General features: G+C 50.6%; 2 pseudogenes across 1 annotated transcript in view; both read right to left on the bottom strand.

Moving 5' to 3' along the window:
• Window positions 1-9,559, bottom strand: part of LOC147706671 (uncharacterized) — a 33,091-nt pseudogene extending 23,532 nt beyond the window's left edge. The window contains exons 1-2 of the transcript XR_015296586.1: window positions 9,512-9,559; window positions 7,188-7,248 (exon numbers count right to left, since the gene is read on the bottom strand). The product of XR_015296586.1 is annotated as an uncharacterized LOC147706671 (transcript). The remainder of the gene's footprint in view (window positions 1-7,187; window positions 7,249-9,511) is intronic.
• Window positions 9,560-11,176: 1,617 nt separating this feature from the next.
• Window positions 11,177-12,252, bottom strand: LOC147706670 (bone morphogenetic protein 2 pseudogene; annotated as a pseudogene).
• Between the last annotated feature and the right edge of the window lie 1,983 nt (window positions 12,253-14,235).

The raw sequence follows: 14,235 nt of genomic DNA, 5'->3' as shown, positions 1-14,235 counted from the left end.
CACGAGAAGGAAGGTTGTGCTTTGAGTGTCTTAACGCAACCTTTTGGTGGTAAGCAGCGTCCATGTGCATATTTTTCCTCGACCTTGGACCCAGTAGCTAGAGCATTGCCGAGTTGTTTACGAGCAACAGCGGCAGCTGCGGTCTCCATCCGACAATCAGCAGGATTGGTCATGGATAATATGCTTACGGTGATGGTTCCGCATGCAGTCGATACTCTTTTAAATCGTACGAAAACTCAGCACTTGACGAGTGCGAGGTTGTCTGGGTACGAGTTGACGTTATTGGCAAGCCATATTCAGATAAAACGTTGTAATGTCTTAAATCCGGCAACTTTGTTACCAATTAGTGCAGAGTCAGATGAAGTAGCAGAACATGACTGCTACTTGAGGACTGAAGAGGAAACAAAAGGTCGAGTGGACCTTAAAAACACCCCATTGGAAGATCCGGATGGCACTCTGTATGTGGATGGGTCATGTTTTAAGTTGTCGAATGGTGATGTGACTACTGCTTATGCAGTTGTAACATTGAATACTGTTGTTGAGACTGCAAGATTGAATCAGAATTCTGCTCAAGCTGCGGAGCTGATTGCTCTTACTAGAGCATGTGTGTTAGCAAAAGGTAAACGTGTGAATGTGTACACCGACAGCCAATACGCTTTTGGTGTAGCGCATAGTTTTGGACGATTGTGGCGAGAGAGAGGTTTCTTGACGTCGCACGGTACGAAGATACAGCATGGCCAGCTTGTGAATGATCTTTTGGATGCATTGACTTTGCCTACGCAAGTTGCGATTGTTAAATGCAGTGCGCATCGTAAGGTGACGGATGATGTTGGTCGTGGTAACGCGTTTGCGGATGAGATTGCTAAGGAGACTGCCCGGAACCTTAGTACTCGAATGTATGTGACGAGTTCGGTTAGGTGGCCTACGGAATCGAGTATGTGTGAAGACACCATCGAAAGTGTGAAAGAAATTCAGAATGAGGCCACCGAGACTGAAAAGGCGAAGTGGAAAGAAAGTACGGGAAAGTTGGATGCGAGTGGTTGTTGGATTGATTTGTCGGATCAGAAAAGATGGTTGTTGCCGGATGCGTATGTGCTGCCCGTTGTGACAATGGCACATGGGTTAGCGCATATTAGCGTGAAAGGCATTTGTAAATTATTGTCGCCTGTGTGGAAGAATGATGGAATTACGAAATGTGCTGAACGATTGGTGAAGAATTGTATGGTGTGTATGATGTATAATCCTGGCAAAGGAACCCCAACTCCTCCCGGCAGTTTTGCTCCCCCTTCGTATCCCTTTGAGGTGATTCAATTGGACTTCATCCATATGGAGCGATGCAATAACCTGAAATACGTTTTAGTTGTGGTTTGTGCATTCTCCCGATGGATTGAGGCCTATCCTCTCAAAGACAATACTGCTTTGTCTACTGCGAAAATCTTACTGAAGGAATATTTTCCTCGGTATGGAATGCCTAGAGTCGTGTGGTCAGATAACGGAAGTGAGTTTGTTGGAAGTGTGATGAAGAGTGTGTGTAAGGGCCTCGGAATAAATCAAAAATTCCACAGCGCCAATCATCCCCAGTCAGCTGGATTGGTTGAAGGGTACAACGGCACCCTTAAACTAAAGCTAGCGAAGATTCAGGCTACGACTGGTCTTTCGTGGCCTGACGCTTTGCCCTTAGCATTACTGTCAACTAGGGCGACTGTACACTCCCGAGTAGGGCTTAGTCCCTACGAAATAGTGTTCGGCCGTCCTGCGAATGTGTGGGGGGTTCCTAGGCCAGGAATGTTTTCTGATCTTGAGTATCCAATGTTGATTGACTATTTACATGACTTGACTGCTAAACTGAGGTTAATTCACCAACAGGTTTACGACGCATTGCCGACGCAGACGGAGGGTCCAGGCCACCAGCTCCAGCCTGGAGACTGGGTGGTGACACGCAACTTTTCACGCAAGAATAATCTGGACCCGAGGTTCACCGGACCTTACCAAGTGCTCCTGGCCACGAGGACTGCCGTTCGTCTTGAGGGGCGTAAAAATTGGGTGCATGCCACCCATACTAAACGAGTCCCCATTCCTTTGCCGGCAGACCCGTGGGTAAGGAGAGGCATTGCGTCTACAGAAACAGAAACATTGCCGGCGTTTGTACCTTTCAGCGACGCGCAGCTTGTTGGAGAATCCTCAGCGCAGCAGAAAGACACTGTTGAACAATTGTCAGCAAAAGACTCAAGACCAGAACAATCGACTGATCAGCAGGACGCTGTCTCTTCAACGGATCCTTTGTTCGACGAGCAGACACGTCCCGGGAAACACCGATATTCTTTGCGATCCCGCACTAAGGACAAATAAAATATTTTGCTTTGATAACTTTGAAAACTGCATTATCCCCGTTTCCCGTGATCAGCTTGAACATTCGTATCACTGAAATTTTTGTATATATATTGAGCTTTTTCCTTGTATCTTTTTACTTCCACAGCCGAGAGACTTTGTGCTTGTATATACATATTGTGTATTGAAGGCCGTAGGGCCGCGCGCGTACTTCCTTCTGGATAGTAGGTCTTGACGCTAGGTTAAAGGCCGTCGGTTCCTAGGAACTCCTAGGGATTGACTATTGCTACACAGAACGAAGTGCGTCAAGAAACGTTGCGGACGGTCGTAGGGAATGGCATTCTCGAAGCTGAATGATTTGGAGGGAGCTAAGGCGCACAGGTTCAAGCTGCAGCAACTCAGTCGTACCAAATGTTTCATATTTCAACTGTTTGTATTGTTTTTGACTGCTTCTGCATTATTGGCTGGTGGGGTGTATTACACGATGTCTTACTTCTTACCTGCTACACCTACTCCTACTCCCTACCCTAATCTCACCTCTACTGCTTCTCCTCATTCCTTTCACATGTTACCGGAACACGAGCAGGCTAGACGTGTAGAATTTCGCAACAATTCCTTTATTCAGCTCCTTCATCAGCATCAGTTGGTGGTTAACACTACTAATTGTTGGGTGTGTGGGTTGATGCCACATACTACGGATAAGGGAATTCCATATCTGGTGTTACCGTATAGTTCCCAAGGGTCAGCTCGAGCATTTCAAACAATGTTTCGAAGCGCACTGGGTTTCCACCCCATTCGAGAACCACGTTCTCCCTACTCTGGGCCTACCTCGTATCAGAAACCTTTGTCAATAGCAATAGAGGATTTAGATAGCGATATCTATGATCCTTCGCTTATTCCCGAAGAAGAGGTACAAGCTTATAGAGTCCTAAGTAGAGGTGAATATAGTGTGTTCACTAGCGAAAAGCAGCTTAAAAGCTCGCCTCCAATATGGGTCGTACCCCACACTGGTAATTTTTGTCTTATGGGTCGTGGTCGAAGATCGCAAGCCCGACTTGGAGCAAGTGCTTGCACCGAAAATTACATTCTGCCAATGTTCTCGTCCCCTGTGTTTCTGGCTGCCAAGGGTACATACTTTATCTGTTATGATCGTGCATATGCATGGTTGCCCGCTGACTTCATGGGCTCCTGCTTCATTGCAAATCTGTTGCCTCCGACGTTCACTGTAGACGCCGATTATCACAAGACTAGAGTTGTGAGAGGCGTAATTAGCGAAGAGGATACTGCCGGTCAAGAGGCAGGAGACTTTTTCAAGGGTTTCCTCCCGTTTTGGGGACCTATGGTTAACAGTAGGAACCTGAGACAGTTGACTCGAGTGGTAGAATCGACAGCTAATATTACTGCCAGTGCCCTTGGTAACATCACCACAGAACTTCAGGCGGAGAGACTTATGACGTTACAAAACCGTATGGTTTTAGATGTCATCTTAGCAGATCGCGGTGGGGTATGTAAGGTGATCCATTCGAGCTGCTGCATTTTTATTCCAGATAATGCTCCAACTGTCTATCAAGCCATCTCGAGGTTGCATAAGATCTCCGAATCCATACACGTGGATGTAGGGGATTGGACGCTGCTAGGATGGTTTTGGGGCCTGATGTCGACTTGGGGTTGGAAAATTCTGATGATCATCGGAGTTGTGGTAGTGTTCCTGTTCACGTGTTGCCTTTGTGTGCAGTGTGGTCCTGCCTTATGTGGCCTCTGTGCTACAACGTGTATGAGACAACCATCTGTTACCAAGGGGACTCGATTGGACAGAGCTATGCTACAGCAACATCTCGATGGTCTGATGAATATCGAATATGACTCCGACTAGTGCTTGCCTACATGAGGGCAAAAGGAGCGTCTGAGGTTCCGTGACAATTGTAAGTGGTGCTTTCGACTCGCACGAATATGGTCGAGTCTGGTATCTATGAACCGCAAATGACGAGTTTAGTAAGTGTGCGCAGTTTCGCTGTGCTAACTTAAACCGTTCGTTTGTTATGTGGATTTTTCATCTGTACCCACGGGTTCCATCTTAGATACAGCATCCATTTTGTCTCTTGCCCTCAAGTAGCCAGCGAACGGACGTTGTCCGCTTCGCGACCCTGGGACTCCCAAGATATTTGCGGAAGCCACATGTTCTTTGTGAGTGTCTTTATGACGAGGGGGATGTTACTGTAAGGCAGATGACGCCGCTTGAGGCTCATCTTGCCGCATGGGCTTATTGTCTCAGCCGTGCATCTCATTAGGCACGTCCCTTTGATGCCTGCATCTCGTGTTTCCCGTTACCTCCCCTTTTACACCCTTTCCGATCTCCCCACTGTCTCCGTCTTCCTCTACACCTGTCCTTGTACCAATTTCGATCTGTTTTACTGCTGATTGGAATTTGCTAATGGTGGGAAGATGGGTTTTTTACAGTTGGGAATCGCCAAATGTTTCCGCACTTATGTTTCGGACCTCATGTGTTTCAAAGTGACCAAAGCGACCCCTCTGGGGGATAATTGTGGGAACCGGGTTGTAAACTTTTGTGTTCAATGTTGTCTTATGGGTAAAAACTGTATAAAAGGAGCGATCTACAGAACCAATTTGAAGCAGTCTCCCCAAGTTGCACGCTGTGTACTTGTCGTGATCTCTGTGTTCCCTGCAGCAAATAAACCTTGAATCGTTGACGCCGAAGGAAGTGTCCCGTGTCTCTGTGACTTGTACGCCGGAGCAGGTTACCCACGAAGGTTTCAGGTGTTGTGCCCTGGCACCGCTGGGTCTTACAGAACCCAGTCCTTCAGTGGCTACCACCTTACCCCGAAAACCTGCTGCCTCACACCTTCCCTGGTAGCGGACAGCCTGCTGACCACCATTCAACCCGAGAACATACAGCCTGCTACCTCACACTGGGAACTGAGTCTGCTGCCTCATACCTAAGGACTGACAGTCTGCTGCCTCATACCTCACCCTAAGGACTAACAGTCTGCTGCCTCACACCTCACCCTGGGGACTGACAGCTTTCTGACGCACAAAGGGTGCTGCCTCACACCTCGCGCTGAGGATAGACAGCCTGCTACCTCACCCCTGACCCTGTGAACTGACATTCTGCCACCGCACCCTGAGGACTGACAGCCTTCTGCCTCATGATGCTGCAGGGCTGCTGCGTTTCACGATGCTGCGAGTCTGCTGTGTTTCACAATGCTGCCCGTCTGCTGCGTTTCACAATGCTGCGGGTGTCCTGTGTTTCAGCGTGCTGTGTTTCATGGGTCTGCGGGTCTGCTGTGTTTCAGCGTGCTGCTGCTGCAAGTCTGCTGTGTTTCAGGGTGCTGCGGGTCTGCTGTGTTTCAGGGTACTGCAGGTAAGCTGTGTTTCTGCGTGCTGCGGGCAGTGTTGTTTCAGGGTGCTGTAGGTCTGCTGTGCTTCTTGGTGCTGCGAGTCTGCTCTATTTCAGGGTGCTGGGGGTCTGCTCTGTGTGTGCTGCGGGTCAGCTGTGTTCCAGGGTGCTGCGGGTCAGCTGTGTTCCAGGGTGCTGCGGGTCAGCTGTGTTTCTGGGTGCTGCGGGTCAGCTGTGTTTCTGTGTGCTGCGGTTCCAGGGTGCTGCAGGTCAGCTGTGTTCCAGGGAGCTGCGGGTCAGCTGTGTTCCAGGGTGCTGCGGGTCAGCTGTGTTTGTGTGTGTTGCGGGTCAGCTGTGTTTCAGCGTGCTGCGGGTCAGCTGTGTTTCAGCGTGCTGCGGGTCAGCTGTGTTTCTGGGTGCTGCGGGTCAGCTGCGGTTCCAGGGTGCTGCAGGTCAGCTGTGTTTCAGTGTGCTGCGGGTCAGCTGTGTTCCAGGGAGCTGCGGGTCAGCTGTGTTCCAGGGTGCTGCGGGTCAGCTGTGTTTGTGTGTGTTGCGGGTCAGCTGTGTTCCAGGGAGCTGCGGGTCAGCTGTGTTCCAGGGTGCTGCGGGTCAGCTGTGTTTCTGTGTGCTGCGGTTCCAGGGTGCTGCAGGTCAGCTGTGTTTCTGGTTTTTATAGCATGGGCGCTGGCATTTGCAATGCAAACGGTCTCACATTTGCGAGAGTTTAAGCTATTGACATTGTAAATGACAATGCCTTTTATTTATCTGTTTAAAAAACAACACATAAATAAAAGGCATTGTCATTTACAATGCCAGTAGCTCAAACTCGCGTAAATGCGGGACCTATTGCATTGCAAATGCTTGTTATCGGACAGGAGGAGTGCGTAATGCATGATGGGGGTGAACTCTGTTGGGGGGTTTGTTGGCGCTCACCCACTTTCCCACGCTGTTCTCACTAGTCTCTTCTTTTTAGCCTTAGAGCCAACGCGCATTTCATCATGAAGGGGTGTACCCCATGACTTCCTCTGGGTTAAAAATATAATAGAAAATTTAATACTGGTTGCGGTGTGTAACTTAAAACACATTACATCACACGTGTTCTAGTGCTCATTTTGTAATGAGCTAGTTGGCGGTAATCTGTGAAAACCCAATGCTCATTTGCATATCAATATATTCACTCCTTGTTTTGGGTGCCCCCAATGGTACCCCCAATTTTAAGTCATATTCTTGCATACAGCGGTGCTTATAAACTTGTGAACATTTAAGGTGGAGTCTTACAAGATGTGGTACACTTCCAAATAAACAGCAATCTATCGCATGACGTGCATCACCGTAAGTTCCATGAGAATGACGTGGAGCTTTACCCAGGTGAACCCATCGAATACCTATCTTTCCAGTAATACAGCTTGTGCGTTCAATCCAGCAGTCAAATATATGCCATATATTGTCAATATTAAACCATAATGCCAAGCAAACCAAATCGCTGCTATGGTGTTCATCCTACCTTAATTCCGCGTGTACGTCCAGCCTGGATATTAGGTGAACACAATCCTCATAGGGTGTATCTGTGCAAAATAAAAGTATTCTATTAGATGTCAAGTTGACAAAACCCAAAATATGGGGCATTCACCATGTTATTATGTCATGTCTCACATCCGTCAGTAATCATAAATCAGTATTTTTATTTTTACAAATTCAGAACTGTGCCAGTCATGGCATTAATATCCAAATAATGCTACAAATTACTGTCTTCCTCTTTGTAGTGTTCTCAATAGTGTTCTCAATTACTTTAATAAATTCCCAAAAAAGTATATATCTTCAATATCCACTTATTCAAAATGAAGGGAGCAAAAATCTTAACCTTCTCCAACCAATTCTGTTGCTGACAAGTGGTTAGGTGACCGTCTTTCTCGATGTGGTGGGGGATCTACTTGAAGATCTCTCGGAGTTGGGGTAATGTGTGAAAGCAGGATGATGAGAAGGCATAGATCTGGTGGCTTATAGTGAGCGAGGAGTCCTGGGTGATGCAGAGGTTCTGCACGTTGTCTGTTGTTGAGGGTGTGGGGCAGGTTCCAAGTGCTGCTGAGAGCCAACAGGAATCGTCCCAGATGGAGGGGCTGGAGACCATGATGAGGACTTCGGTCTTCTCGGAGTTGAGCTTGAGGCCGATGTTCTACATCCAGGCGGCGACAGCCTTCATCCAGCTGTTGGTTCGTTGGCGAGGGAGAGAATCAGCTGGGCTTTGTCGGTGTAGGAGATGATGTGTAGTCTCTGGTTACTGATGATGGCTGCGAGCGGACCATTCATCCACTCATCCATCCATTTACACTTTCATTCATCCATCTATCCCTCCAGCCATCCTTTCTCTTGTCCATCCATTCTTTCCCTCATTCACCTGTACACCCCTCCTTTCACTCCTTTGTCCATCCACCCTTTCACTCTTCCATTCATCCTTTCACTCAGCCATTCATCCTTTCACTCAGCCATTCATCCTTTCACTCAGCCATTCATCCTTTCACTCTTCCGTCCACTCACCCTTTCGCTCAGCCATCCCTTTCCGCTTTCACTCACCCAGCCTTACATCCACCATTTTAGCCCGTCCACCCATCACCCATGCATCCAGCCATCACCCATGCATCCACCTTCAGTCATGCATCCACCTTCACCCATGCATCCACCCATCACCCACATGCATCCACCCATCACCCACATGCATCCACCTTCACCCATGCATCCACCTTCACCCATGCATCCACCCATCACCCATGCATCCACCTTCACCCATGCATCCAGCCATCACCCATGCATCCACCTTCACCCATGCATCCAGCCATCACCCATGCATCCACCTTCACCCATGCATCCACCATCACCCATGCATCCACCTTCACCCATGCATCCAGCCATCACCCATGCATCCACCTTCACCCATGCATCCACCTTCACCCATGCATCCACCATCACCCACATGCATCCACCTTCACCCATGCATCCACCATCACCCATGCATCCACCTTCACCCATGCATCCAGCCATCACCCACATGCATCCACCTTCACCCATGCATCCACCATCACCCATGCATCCACCTTCACCCATGCATCCAGCCATCACCCATGCATCCACCTTCACCCATGCATCCAGCCATCACCCACATGCATCCACCTTCACCCATGCATCCACCATCACCCATGCATCCACCTTCACCCATGCATCCAGCCATCACCCATGCATCCACCTTCACCCATGCATCCAGCCATCACCCACATGCATCCACCTTCACCCATGCATCCACCATCACCCATGCATCCACCTTCACCCATGCATCCAGCCATCACCCACATGCATCCACCTTCACCCATGCATCCACCATCACCCATGCATCCACCTTCACCCATGCATCCACCTTCACCCATGCATCCAGCCATCACCCACATGCATCCACCTTCACCCATGCATCCAGCCATCACCCACATGCATCCACCTTCACCCATGCATCCACCATCACCCACATGCATCCACCTTCACCCATGCATCCAGCCATCACCCATGCATCCAGCCATCAGTCATCCATCCAGCCATGCATCCAGAGGGGGTTCATACTCATGCATTACGCTCAGCGCCTGCAGGTGGCGCTCTTGTTCCTGTTGTTTGCTCTTTAATACGCCACGAGCTGGGCCCAGTATTCTGGGCGCTTTACAGGAGCCCCGGTTCCATTACAAAGGTCTGATGTCTCGTAGGCACGTGGGGGGATTGTCATGATCTGCCCAGGATCATTGAGAGCCTCCCCCCCCGGGGGCGCCTGTACTAACCCGCTGTGATACCTACCAGCCACGGGGTCGAGGCTCCCACCGATTGTCTCTTCCGGGTTCTCCCTACAGGGCCGCGTTACTCCACCCTGCGGGCTCGGATTGGCTAACAACCTGCCACAGATAAGCAGCGCGGGCTCGGATTGGCTAACAGCCTGCCACAGATAAGCAGCGCGGGCTCGGATTGGCTAACAGCCTGCCCCTGATAAGCAGCGCGGGCTCGGATTGGATAACAGCCCGCCCCTGATAAGCAGCGCGGGCTTATATTGACTGTTAACGTGCTCACTGGCATTGGCTGTTTATTAGAAGCAGTGTGGTTTCCGATTAGCAGCAGACTGCTGGCTCCCATTGGTTGCTGCTCATGAGCAGCGCGGGCTCGGATTGGATAACAGCCCGCCACTGATAAGCAGCACGTGCTCGTATTGACTGTCAGCGTGCTCACTGGCATTGGCTGTTTATTAGAAGCAGTGTGTTTTCCGATTAGCAGCAGACTGCTGGCTCCCATTGGTTGCTGCTCATACGCAGTGTGAGTTTGGATTGGCTGTCAGCGTGCTGCTTCGGATTGGTCGCTGCTCGTCGGGAGCTGACCTCCCTGTGGACAGTCTCATTCTCTCTCGCAGCTGCCAGGTGTTCACGCCGAATGCGTGACATTTTAAAGTTTACAGTGTACTTATGAGTAACATTCGACAGCCAAATGTGTGACACTTGGAGAGACACTTTCTCCCAAGCAGTGAAGTTAATGGAAAAGATAAGCATAAAGAAGCAGGGAGCAGTTGTGTAAAATATCATGAAACTGCTTCAACACCCTGAAAGGATGGTCGTAACTTTTTTTTATTTCTCTTTTCACTCTGTAAATATGTGATATATACTTGTCCAAGCCGAGTCGCTAGTAAAATGGAATCCTGAGAAAATGTACTATTTGTATATATATGTATATAGAGATAACTCTAACCACTAGTATATTAAGTTGACCTTTGTACTCATTACCATTCCTATGTGATTCCTAGAGAATATCCATTTGTATCTCTTCCTTGAGTGACTTTACACATTGTACATTTGCAAATTTTTTTCCTGGTTGTATCTTTTATGTAACTCATTGTGACCGTGGGGTGGGGGCGGACCGGAATAACAGGTGTGGAGGCCGTATGTAGTGGGCTATCTCTTAGCCGATTTTTATTATATTACACAGTTCGAGGATGAGGCAAAAGGGAGAACAGAGTCTTTGATTGGTCCTGGCTCCGGCGTTGAGCTGATGGTTCTTCGCACAGGGAGGACGCCGGGTTGTAAGATGGGTTGGTTGTTCCAGTGAGGTGTTGGTCGGCTCAGCAGCGGGACGGTGGCTCCTCGGAGGTATGGAAATAAGAGAAACAAGCATTTACAATGCAACGGTTTCGCCCTTGGAAAAGTTTGAGCTATTGGCATTGTGAATGACAAACTTTATATTTATGTGTTGGTTTTGAAAACAGATAAATAAATGGCATTGTCATTTACAATGGCAATAGCTTAATCTCTCGCAAATGCCATTTTAACGTTCCAAGCACATCAGCCAGCGTAGTGAGGCCAAGCTGTGATAGAAGACTGTCCCGGGAAATATGGCCCCTCAGGACTAAAGGCCTGCAATATTAACTGGACTCTTCCCAGGAGCGACTCGGAAAATAGTTGTGCTTGTTGAAAGAGATAACAACTACAGCACTAATACTCCCTCCTCCACCACCACTTCCTGGGCACATGTGGTACCATCCGCCACCAGTTCCTGGCGGTCTGTGTGCACTGGTGGCTCCCACTGCCCTGCGCCATTACCTGGTAGCTCTTGGTCTTTAATGGCACCCACAGTGGGCACACAACACGCCTTGGGGATGTTGGCATTCACAGAATTGACCAAAGTCTGCACAATGGCGTGGTTGGTGGAGTTCAGGTGGTCAGCCAGGGGGAAGGGACAGTCCCTGTGGCAGTAGAAGGCGTGGTAGCCAGGTGGCGCCACGATCCAGTCATTCCAGCCCACGTCGCTGAAGTCCACATAAAGGGGGTGCCTCCTGCAGTTCGATTTGAGGCGTTTCCGCTGACGTTGGCGGGCCTGTCGCTTCTCCCTCTTGTGCAGAGGGTGGCCCTTCCCATCGTGGCCAAAAGTTACTAGTAGAGGCCGGACCTGGGCCCAGCTGTGCTCGTCCTGGTGCGCAGAGCGCCTCACGCGGACATGTCTTTGGGACAGGCCCGTGTCACTTTGTAGGTGCCCCACCTCCACCACCACAAAGCCATGGTTGGGCTGCCCGTGCACCATCCACCGCAGCACGGCCGGGGTGACGTCAAAGCTCTCCCAGCTGCTGGCGTTGTGCTGCACCAGCCGCGTGTCCAGCAGCCTGGTGACCAGGTCCCGGTGGCCGGGGGGCTTGAGGATCTCATAAATATTAATACGGTGCAGATTACTGCTGTTCCTTTCAGAGCTGTCCTCGACCAGTTTGCGGAAGATTCGGAGTTCAGCCGAGGTGATAAACTCCTCATTAGGGATGGAAGTCAAGTTAAAGAAGAAACGCTGCATTAGCTTCCCACTCGCCTCTGGCAGGCCTTCCAAAACTTCTGAGTTGATTAGGAAATAGAAAAGAAAAAACACCAGTCAGTCAATGAAATTAGCACAGGGGCCAGTAATTGGCTTCCTGCTGCAAGCTTAGCAGGGGCACATTTCACACCACATAATGAAGCATACGAACCCCTTACAACCCCCAATAAAGCCGCAGTTCTAAAATTCATGATTTTTGTACATGCAAGCACACATGGCACCCGACAGAGCCATCAACCGCTCTACCCCTGGATGAAGCAGTGGTACACTCTGCATTCCAGGTGCGCCTAATGATGGCTGTTCAGAGCAGAACATTACTGTGGAATTCGAGGACTTTGGAAACAACATGCTAGCACTGTAGAAAACAAGTTTACCGACAGCGATTACAGCAAGCTGACGTTAAGAAGGAATTTGAGTTAAAAAGGGCCAAATGCAGCAGCTACAATTTAAGGAGGCGAGGGAGTCACCCATACCGAACCATCTATTTTATGCTCAGAATTAGATGGTGCGGTGCATTTTCCAACAGATGCGCCCCCATCCCCCAGGAACCAGGGATTGTGAAAACTATACCCACTTGCCCTGATCTAAAAAGCACCCTAATGGTGTTTTAGCAACATTAGGGTTTATAAAGCGCGACCGTTGTACAGACCCCGAGCATGGAAATCCCCAGCGGTCCACGGGGCTCACCTCAACACTACCCCCGCCAAGCCCCCTCCAAGCGGGGCTACACTGTAAAGACTAACGAGGTGAAAATGTGAAGGCATGGCAAATTAAATGCACAGTGGTCTGAAGGGCAAAGAGTGCACTTGGCAGTGAGGTGCGAGGAGGCGGGACAATGCGCGTCCGCGTGGGACCCGTGGGCCTCGCCAAGAGGCCACAGGGGAGCTCTGGGCGACCAAGAAAGCCTGGCCCAGCTCGAAGCGCTGCTTAAAGCCATATGCATATTTGTTTTCGGCCAAGAGGAATGGAAATGTGCGAGACCTCTCGGAGCTGCAGACTCTTACAATACCTCCAACCCTCGCAAACCCAGCAGGGGGCGCCATCAAAGCGAAGCCCCAACCTTCGCTGCCAGGGAGGACTTTTGCATAACAAACCCCTGAAAGTCTGCGCTTCTCTGAAGGAGCGAGCCCCGCCTCGTATTAAATAAGCACTTTATTTAGAGTCCAGGGTAAACAAACTGCGAGCCATTTTCTTTCCGCGCGCTGTGAAAATGACAATATCCACTGGAGGGCTGGAAAGAGGTACCAGGAGGGCTGGCGTACCCCGTTTGAACCTGCTGCCAGCCCCGCCTCGGACCCCTCCAGTAAGGGATGCACGTAGGAGACGCGTCCCCGGGGATTACACAGTAAATTTCGCACTCAATTCTAAGCCAAATGAGCATCTTAAACAGGGAAGCATGAATAACTATAAAAACCTATCCCAGGGCGGCGTGAACACCCGAGCAACACAGCACTCACCGTGGGCGGAGGCGCGGGGCTGCAGCTGTCCTACTCGGCAACACCTGCCCGGCAACGTCCTCCGCTTCTTCCGGGGCTCCCTCCAGGCAGGCCACGGGAGCCCCGCGTGGGCCGCCATACTTCTTGTGGGCCGCCGTCTTCCTTCTTCCCCTGGGCGGCGGGGGGGCGGGCACTTCCGGCCGGCCGCGCTAGGATTGGCCGGCCGGCTGAAGAAACCCCCGGGCGGGACGGGATACCACAATTTGTGAGGACACGGGGGGGGGCGGGATAGGACGAGGGGGGCGGGCGGGAGAGGACGAGGGGGGCGGGAAAGGACACGGACGTCGGGAGGGAGGCGGGAAACGTGGGGACGGCGGGAGGAGGGACACAAGGCAGGACAGCAGCAAGCACGGCCCGGCCGGACACAAGGCAGGACAGCAGCAAGCACGGCCCGGCCGGACCAGATTCGGGGGCGTTCCCGGCGTCGCGTGACGTCGGCAAAAGCCAAAGAATCTCGGGAACGCCCCCGTGTCTGGTCCGGCATTGACGGACAGGCCCCTCGTCCAATGGCTAGGCTCCATTTATGGAGCTAGCCAATGGGACGGGGGGGCGTGTTCCAGAGTGCTTACTGTACTCAATAGATTTCTCTGGAGGCGGAGCCTAACGGCTTCGTCCCCCAGCGAAACCTAAAAAGGGCCATTAGTTCTTGTCCTCAGGACTATATATTGCCATCCACCTTAACCGGGGACGTGT

The sequence above is a fragment of the Lissotriton vulgaris genome, chromosome 6 (genome assembly GCF_964263255.1).
Source record: "Lissotriton vulgaris chromosome 6, aLisVul1.2, whole genome shotgun sequence".
NCBI lineage: Eukaryota > Metazoa > Chordata > Amphibia > Caudata > Salamandridae > Lissotriton > Lissotriton vulgaris.
Note: the sequence above shows the minus strand (reverse complement) of the source record. Positions and strands in the feature narration are given on the sequence as shown.